This window comes from Podarcis liolepis (genome assembly GCF_965112155.1).
Source record: "Podarcis liolepis genome assembly, contig: SUPER_9_unloc_1, whole genome shotgun sequence".
Taxonomy (NCBI): domain Eukaryota; kingdom Metazoa; phylum Chordata; class Lepidosauria; order Squamata; family Lacertidae; genus Podarcis; species Podarcis liolepis.
Window position 1 is genome coordinate 297,568 of NW_028148963.1, and position 7,772 is coordinate 305,339.

The window sequence follows — 7,772 nt, forward strand, 5'->3', positions numbered from 1 at the left end:
TTAGATCAATTCCTCCGATGTTCAGTGTCCAGGGGTTCAGTGCCTAGCACCCAAAAACTCATGGCAAAGGGGAGTCTGGCACCAAGTAACTCATAACATTTCACTTCCTTGCAAGCTAAGGAAAGCTTTTGATTGGCAGAAGACACTGGGCAGAAACAGAAAGAAACAGGGGGATGAGGGGGTCTAAGGGTGAAGTCCTGCTCCTGTCCATCCTAATACTGGACAGTTTATTACAGGATGTTGAGAAGGGTCATTTTTTACTATGAATTGAGAAACAGCAGCCATAGTCTAGGCCAGGAGTGTTTTTCCTTGGTGACACCGCCATGTTGAAAAGTGTGTGTTTGTAAGGTGTGTCCTGTCCTGTCCAGAAATGCACCGTGCTGGATGAAGCCAGCTCTAGATCCTTCCTAAATAAATAAAATAAAAACTCACTGGAAGAAATATTTGAAAAATTAATGTTAAGGGGAACAATTCACATTGTTAAGCAAGGTAGCTAAAGCAACAGGGTCAGGGCCTCCATTGTGACACGTCCCCCTGCTGAGTGACTTGGCTGAGGACTTTGGGAAGAGCAACTACTTGAGGATAGTTCAGGAGAAAGGAGGTGGTTTGTGAGAAGTAATGATGTTTTCCGGCAAAATAAAGATTTCTTCTTCTTGAGTGTAAGTAGGATGTCTAATTCTTTCTGCATTCTGCTTCTTTTGCTCTCCCTCAAGATTTAGAAACATAGGGCAGTAAGGCAGATCTGGAAAAAGCCTAGGTAAATGTACAGGGACCCCTGACCGTTAGGTCCAGTCGCGGACGACTCTAGGGTTGCGCGCTCATCTCGCACTATAGGCTGAGGGAGCCGGCGTACAGCTTCCGGGTCATGTGGCCAGGATGACGAAGCCGCTTCTGGCAAAAGCAGAGCAGTGCACGGAAAGGCTGTTTACCTTCCCGACAGAACGGCACCTACCGTATTTTCCACTCTATAGGATGCACCGGACCATAAGATGCACCGGATTATAGGAGGGGGAGAACAGGGGGGGGGGATTCTCTCCCTCTCTGCTCAGTGTCCCTTCAGCGAAGCGGCAGGAGAAATGGAGCCCCTTCCATTTCTCCTCCCGCTTCGCTGAAGGGGCGCTGCGCAGAGAGGGAAAACTGTGCACTGACCCCTCTCACTCTCCAGGCTTCAGACGGCTATCCGCAAGCCTTCTGAGTGCAGAGGGAACTACTGCTGCGCTTGGAAGGCTTGCGGATAGCTGCCTGAAGCCCCCAGAGTGCAGCCTTTGAAGCCTCCACAGAGCAGCGGGGTGAAGGCACCCCGCTGCCCTGCGGAGGCTTTGTGCAGCCATCCCCAAGCTAGAACAGTGAGACGGAGCACCGCGCAGCGCTCCTTCTGCCTGCTCTGGCTTTGGGCTTAGCTGCGCAGCCTGCATTCACTCCATAGGGCGCACACAAATTTTCCCTTAATTTTTGTTTTTTTTATAATATATTTTTTATTAGCAAACCAATCAAATCACAATAGTTCCAAATTACAAAACCGAATTTTAAATTTTGGTTGGGGGTACCCATGCTTCGAGCTCAGAAAGGGATCCAATCATCTCTTATTTCTGCTGCTTTGATCATTTCCCCTTAATTTTTGGAGGGGGAAAAGTGCGTTCTATAGAGTGAAAAATACGGTATTTATCTACTTCCACTTTCGAACTGCTAGGTGACTTCAGGTGGCTATCCGCAAGCCTTCGAAGCTCCGAAAGCTTGCGGATAGCTGCCTGAAGCCAACGGGTGCAGCCTTTGAAGCCTCTGCAGAGCAGCGGGGTGAAGGCACCCCGCTGTCCTGCGGAGGCTTTGCGCAGCCATCCCCAAGGTAGAACAGTGAGACGGAGCGCTGCGCAGCGCTCCGCCTCACTGTTCTGGCTTCGGGGACGGCCTTTGAAGCCTTTGCAGGGCAGCAGGGGGCCTTCACCCTGCTGCCCTGCGGAGGCTTTGCACAGCTAACCCCAAGCTAGAACAGCGAGACGGAGCGCTGTGCAGCGCTCCTTCTGCCTGCTCTGGCTTTGGGCTTAGCTGCGCAGCCTGCATTCACTCCATAGGGCGCACACAAATTTTCCCTTAATTTTTGTTTTTTTTATACTATATTTTTTATTAGCAAACCAATCAAATCACATTAGTTCCAAATTACAAAACCGAATTTTAAATTTTGGTTGGGGGTACCCATGCTTTGAGCTCTTAAAGGGATCCAATCATCTCTTATTTCTGCTGCTTTGATCATTTCCCCTTAATTTTTGGAGGGGGGAAATTGCGTCCTATAGAGCGAAAAATACGGTATTTATCTACTTCCACTTTGTGCTTTCGAACTGCTAGGTTGGCAGGTGCTGGGACCGAGCAGCAGGAGCTCACCCCGTCGCGGGGATTCGAACTGCCGACCTTCTGATCAGCAAGCCCTAGGCTCTGTGGCCACCCGTGTCCCTACGGAAAAAGCCGATCGCAGACCAAATCCCCCTTCCAAACCTGGTATGTAAGGGCTTCCAGTTTTTCCGCCCTCCGTTGTGGATGTGCTTCGCGGGTTCTCCGCGCCTAGCAGCTGTTAGAGGGAACTTTGGGGGGCAACGCGGAGGCTACACGACCCCCAAAAAGGCTCTGGGCGTGGCCCAGGGATGACATTGTCCGGCAGCGTCAAAAAAGGAACCCTTCGAAGCCCACGTCCTAACCAGGAGGTGAGTCGACAGAGAGTACCTAGACGCAAGGACACGAGCAATCCTCAGCAGCAAGCCTCAAAGTCCCAAACGGTAAGAACGGCAGCTAACAAGGAGAGCTTGAGGAGAAGAGGGTCTGTGAGACTTATTTATACAAACTGAACTGCTCAGAAACAGACCCGAAAGACTAGCACATAAAGAGTAAAGAACGGGAGATTTTATCTTAAACATATTGGAAATCTTTCTCATTATACGTAAGCATAAGCAAAGATTTCTCTAACAAGTACCAGTAAGAAAAGGAAGACAGATTCAAATTTCACTCTGCAGCAGCAGTACTAGCCCATTAAAAGAAGCGGAATTCAAGGACTTAAGTTGTTTTTTACTTTGAAGTGGCATGAGCCCAGCAAAAGAGACTGAGTTAAAAGACTTGGATTGTCAGCGCTGTTTGTGGTAAAAGAGTGGAAGTTACTGGAAAACAAAGGTAAAAGAGAAGGCAACACTTTTAATATTGAACTTATATTAAACACTAACCTATAAAGATGGCAAAGATGGCATAGCGTGGTCTAGGAGAAACGGCTGGACTAATTGGAGAATCGGGAAGAGAAGAAAAGTGGCGAAAGGAGGGGAAGAACTGCACAAAAGAGGAAAGGGACTATAAAATTAAAGATGAGCATCTTTAGTTTGAGGAGGTAGTTTGTGAGAAAGGAAATACGTTTTCTGGTGTAATGAAGAGACTTTCTTCATATAAAGTATAAGTAGGATTCCTAATTCCTTCTGCATTCTGTTTCTTTTACTATCCCTCAAGATTCAGAAACATAGGGAACCAAGTCATGGTTAGATTAGTTTATAAAGATTGGCTGCGTGAGCTGCTGGTCTCCTGCTGTCACGTGCCAAAGATCCATCCCCTGGTCTGTGAGGAGGAGGAGGAAGCGATATTGGAAGAGAAATGGGAGGATGAAGTGATGGTTATGAAGATCAGAAGGAATCTTTAGTGAAGGTGAAAACAATTTATGTAAGACCAAGCGACCAGGGGATGGATGCCACCGATATATAGATGGGGAGTGTTGATTATTGTTCTTGAGGAACAGGGAGGCCAGAGAGAATCTGGATCACTGGGATGGGGGGAGGCAGCTCCCTGATTCAAGAAGAGTTCAGGGATGGGATGAGGAAGGGAGGAAGGGAGAATAACGCAAGCCACCTGGAGATCCTTGCAGGAAAGATGGGCCATCAATGTAGTAATCAATGAAAAAATTAAGAATTCTTTCTCTTCATTTCTCTTCATTTCTCTTCAGGCAGCGATAGCAGTGAGGCCAGCAGCTCCAGTACAGCTCTACCCCACTACAAGACCCAGTTCTCCCTTCGCCCCAAACCCAAGTATCTAAATAAATAAATAATAGGGATGGGGGTGGCGCTGTGAGTTAAACCACAGAGCCTAGGACTTGCCTATCAGAAGGCTGGCAGTTCGAATCCCCATGACGGAGTGAACTCCCGTTGCTCGGTCCCTGCTCCTGCCGACCTAGCAGTTCGAAAGCACGTCAATGTGCAAGTAGATAAATAGGTACCGCTACGGCGGGAAGGTAAAGGGCGTTTCCGTGCGCTGCTCTGGTTCAGAAGCAGCTTAGTCATGCTGGCCACATGACCCGGAAGCTGTTCATGACCGGTCCGCCAATAAAGCAAGATGAGCGCTGCAACCCCAGAGTCGGCCACGACTGGACCTAATGGTCAGGGGTCCCTTTACCTTGATATATTTCAAAAACACTGAGTCTCCAGTGTGGTCTCTCGTCACAAGGAGACCACACTTTATAAAGAGGCAACCTTTCAAACTTCTTATAAATGGAAACTGGGGAAAGCCCCCTCCAAAAGAATAGACTGTGCCCAGTGACTAGCTGATCCACATGCCTGTTCAGTTGACACTCTAGATGCCTACTCAGTTGTTCTCCAAGGCTGTTGAAAGAAAGAATGGCCAGTGTGGCAGGCTGTGCGAGCTGCTGGCCTCCTGCTGTCGTGCCCCTAAAATCCACCCCCTGGTCTGCGAGGAGGAGGAGGAAGAGATATTGGAAGAGAAATGGAATGAGGAAGTAAATGTAATTAAAGAATGGGAGAATAGCGTAAGCCACCTGGAGATCCTTGAAGGAAAGATGGGTTGTCAACAGAATAAGAAATGGAAAGATTAAAAATATTTTCTCTTCTTCTCTCTTCCGGGCAGCGACAGCAGTGAGGCCAGCAACTCCAGCACAGATCTCCCTCCCCACCAAGACCCAGTCCCCCCCTTCCCCACAAACCCAAATAGAAAAATAAAATAAAAATCATCATCATCATTATTATTCTAATCAAGTTCCTTTACAAACATGCTATTCTGTGATCATCCTTTTATCCTAGGCGGTGCTTTTTCCTACGTTTGTGAGCATGAGTGGAAATCCTGAGTCTCGCTGCAGGAGTCGACAGTTTGGCTCCTTCCCTTGTTGTTGCTCCTAGATGGAACTGCGCATGTGCGAAGACAAGACAGAGACTTCCAAACTGGATCAATAAACGTGTCACCCGTTGTCTGAAAACCACTGTCCTAATCACATGCCAGATTGTCTTTTTTGAATGAAATAAAATTCTTTCAAATAGTTTTTTAATGTTGGCATTTGTCTGTCTTGAGAAGCAATGGAGTGCGCCTCCAGGGGTGAGGTCAAAAGTCAAGCAACGGTGTCAGCAGTCCCAAAGTGACCTCTCCAGGGAGCAAGACTGGGCAGTGTGTCTGGAGGTCCTGGGCTTCCCAGATGACAAGACTCCCTCTCTTGGCTTTGCAGATGTGTCTCCAAGGAAAGCAGAGTTAGGCACCAGTTGGGCTGCAGGAGATGTCAGAAGGGGTTGTAAACGGCGCCATCCAACCGCCTGAGGGACTCCACTCCAGATTTGTGTAGGCTTTACTCCTTAGCCTTTTCAGCTCCCAAAGATATCCCACAAGGCAAATTAGGATCAGAGTTTTCCTTCTCCTCGATGGGCTATCTTTATAGGTGGATGAGCCCCATCTGCCCCTCACTTCCCTCCACAGCATTGCAGAAACCACCTTCTTGACCACTGGGCCCACGCTTGGTCTTGTCCGCTCAATCTTCTGGAGCCTGTCTTTGCACACAGGGGAAGTTCCTGTGCATTTGAGACTCTTTGGCTGCTCTCACCTGGTTTAGGTGGCCAGTGTGGTGTAGTGGTTAAGAGCGGTAGTCTCGTAATCTGGGGAACCGGGTTCGCGTCTCCGCTCCTCCACATGCAGCTGCTGGGTGACCTTGGGCCAGTCACACTTCTGTGAAGTCTCTCAGCCCCACTCACCTCACAGAGTGTTTGTTGTGGGGGAGGAAGGGAAAGGAGAATGTTAGCCGCTTTGAGACTCCTGAAGGGGAGTGAAAGGCGGGATATCAAATCCAAACTCTTCTTCTTCTTCTTCTTCCCAGGATGTGGCCTCTGTCACATGCTGACCGTTTCTAGGAGCAAGAGAACAAACTTTTTATTAAAGAATGGAAATGGTTGAATGAATAGTTACAAACTGTAAACAGATAAGAACATTGGCAGGATTATTGGAATAACCTGCAGTTGAATAAGATTATCTATTTAAAGCAGATGCATAAATCAAGAAATTGAGGTAATTTCGATATGCATAAGATATGAAGAATCAATTTAAAGAACTGCAGAAAGAGGGGGAAGGAAGTCAAGTTTTGAAATGTTAAAATGACTGCAAAATTATTGAAATGTATAAACTTGAAAATCATATTTTTTAATTTTTTTTATAATGTTTTTTATTGCGTTTCTTTTCATAGGTTCATACATTCCAGAAAATACAAAAAAAAAAAAAACAAAGGAAGAAACAATTTTTTTAAAAAACAAAAAGATACAAAAAAGATTATGAATATGTAATAATTCAACTGTCCATAAATCCCTGTTGGACTTCCCCACACCTTCCAGATCTGCGTTCTTTATATTAAACAATGTCAGCAATTTGTTACCTTGTTTCATACCTTATTGTAACTTTCAATTATTATGTTTCCAAATTCATTATGTTGTAACTCAGTTTTAATACCTTTAAAATAAACATAATATGTTTGATTCACATTGTCTCTTTTTCTCTTTTATAACTTATTTTACCGTTTACTTAATCATATTGCTATAGCATAACATTTTCTAATCGTGCACTATCTCAAGATTCATACAACTTATAGTATTTTTGCAAATAATCTTTAATTTTTTTCCAATCCACCTCAATTGTTTCTTCGCCCAAATCTCGGATTCTGCCAGTCATTTCGGCTAATTCCATATAGTCCATCAACTGCGTCTGCCATTCCTCCAGCGTGGGTAAATCTTGTGTCTTCCAATGCTTTGCGATGAGTATTCTTGCTGCTGTACTAGCATACATAAACAAAGTTCTGTCCTTCTTTAACACCTTCTGGTCCACCATGCCCAGCAGGAAGGCCACTGGTTTCTTGGGGAAGGTATACCTAAATACCTTTTTCAATTCATTATATATCATTTCCCAGAAGGCCTTCACTTTTGGACAGGTCCACCAGAGGTGAAAAAAAGTCCCTTCTGCCTCCTTACATTTCCATCATTTGTTGTCAGACAGATGATATATCTTAGCTAACTTGACTGGGGTCATGTACCACCGGTATATCATTTTCATAATATTTTCCTTCAAGGCACTACATGCCGTGAATTTCATTCCGGTGTTCCATAACCTTTCCCAGTCTTCAAACATAATGTTATGTCCAACATCCTGTGCCCATTTTATCATGGCAGATTTAACTGTCTCATCCTGTGTATTCCACTTAAGCAGCAAGTTATACATTCTCGATAGTATCTTAGTCTTTGGTTCTAACAATTCTGTCTCCAATTTCGATTTTTCCACCTGGAAACCAACTTTTTTATCCATTTTAAAAACCTCTTGAATTTGAGCATAATGTAACCAATCTCGCACCTTATTTTTTAATTTATCTTGGCTCTGCAATTTCCATTTGTCTCCAATTCTTTCAATTATTTCCCAATATTTCGGCCAGTAGGCCTCCATATTGGGTCTTTTTCGAGCCTTGGCCTCCACCTTTTTTTTAAAAAAAAATATTTCGCCAAAAA

At 45.3% G+C, this 7,772-nt stretch overlaps 1 long non-coding RNA gene across 1 annotated transcript; it reads left to right on the forward strand.

Moving 5' to 3' along the window:
* The first annotated feature begins 1,709 nt into the window (after nucleotides 1–1,709).
* On the forward strand, nucleotides 1,710–5,287 carry LOC310686767. Its single transcript, XR_014516103.1, has 2 exons — nucleotides 1,710–2,340; nucleotides 4,220–5,287. It is a non-coding gene; the product is annotated as an uncharacterized lncRNA (long non-coding RNA).
* The last annotated feature ends 2,485 nt before the right edge of the window (nucleotides 5,288–7,772 follow it).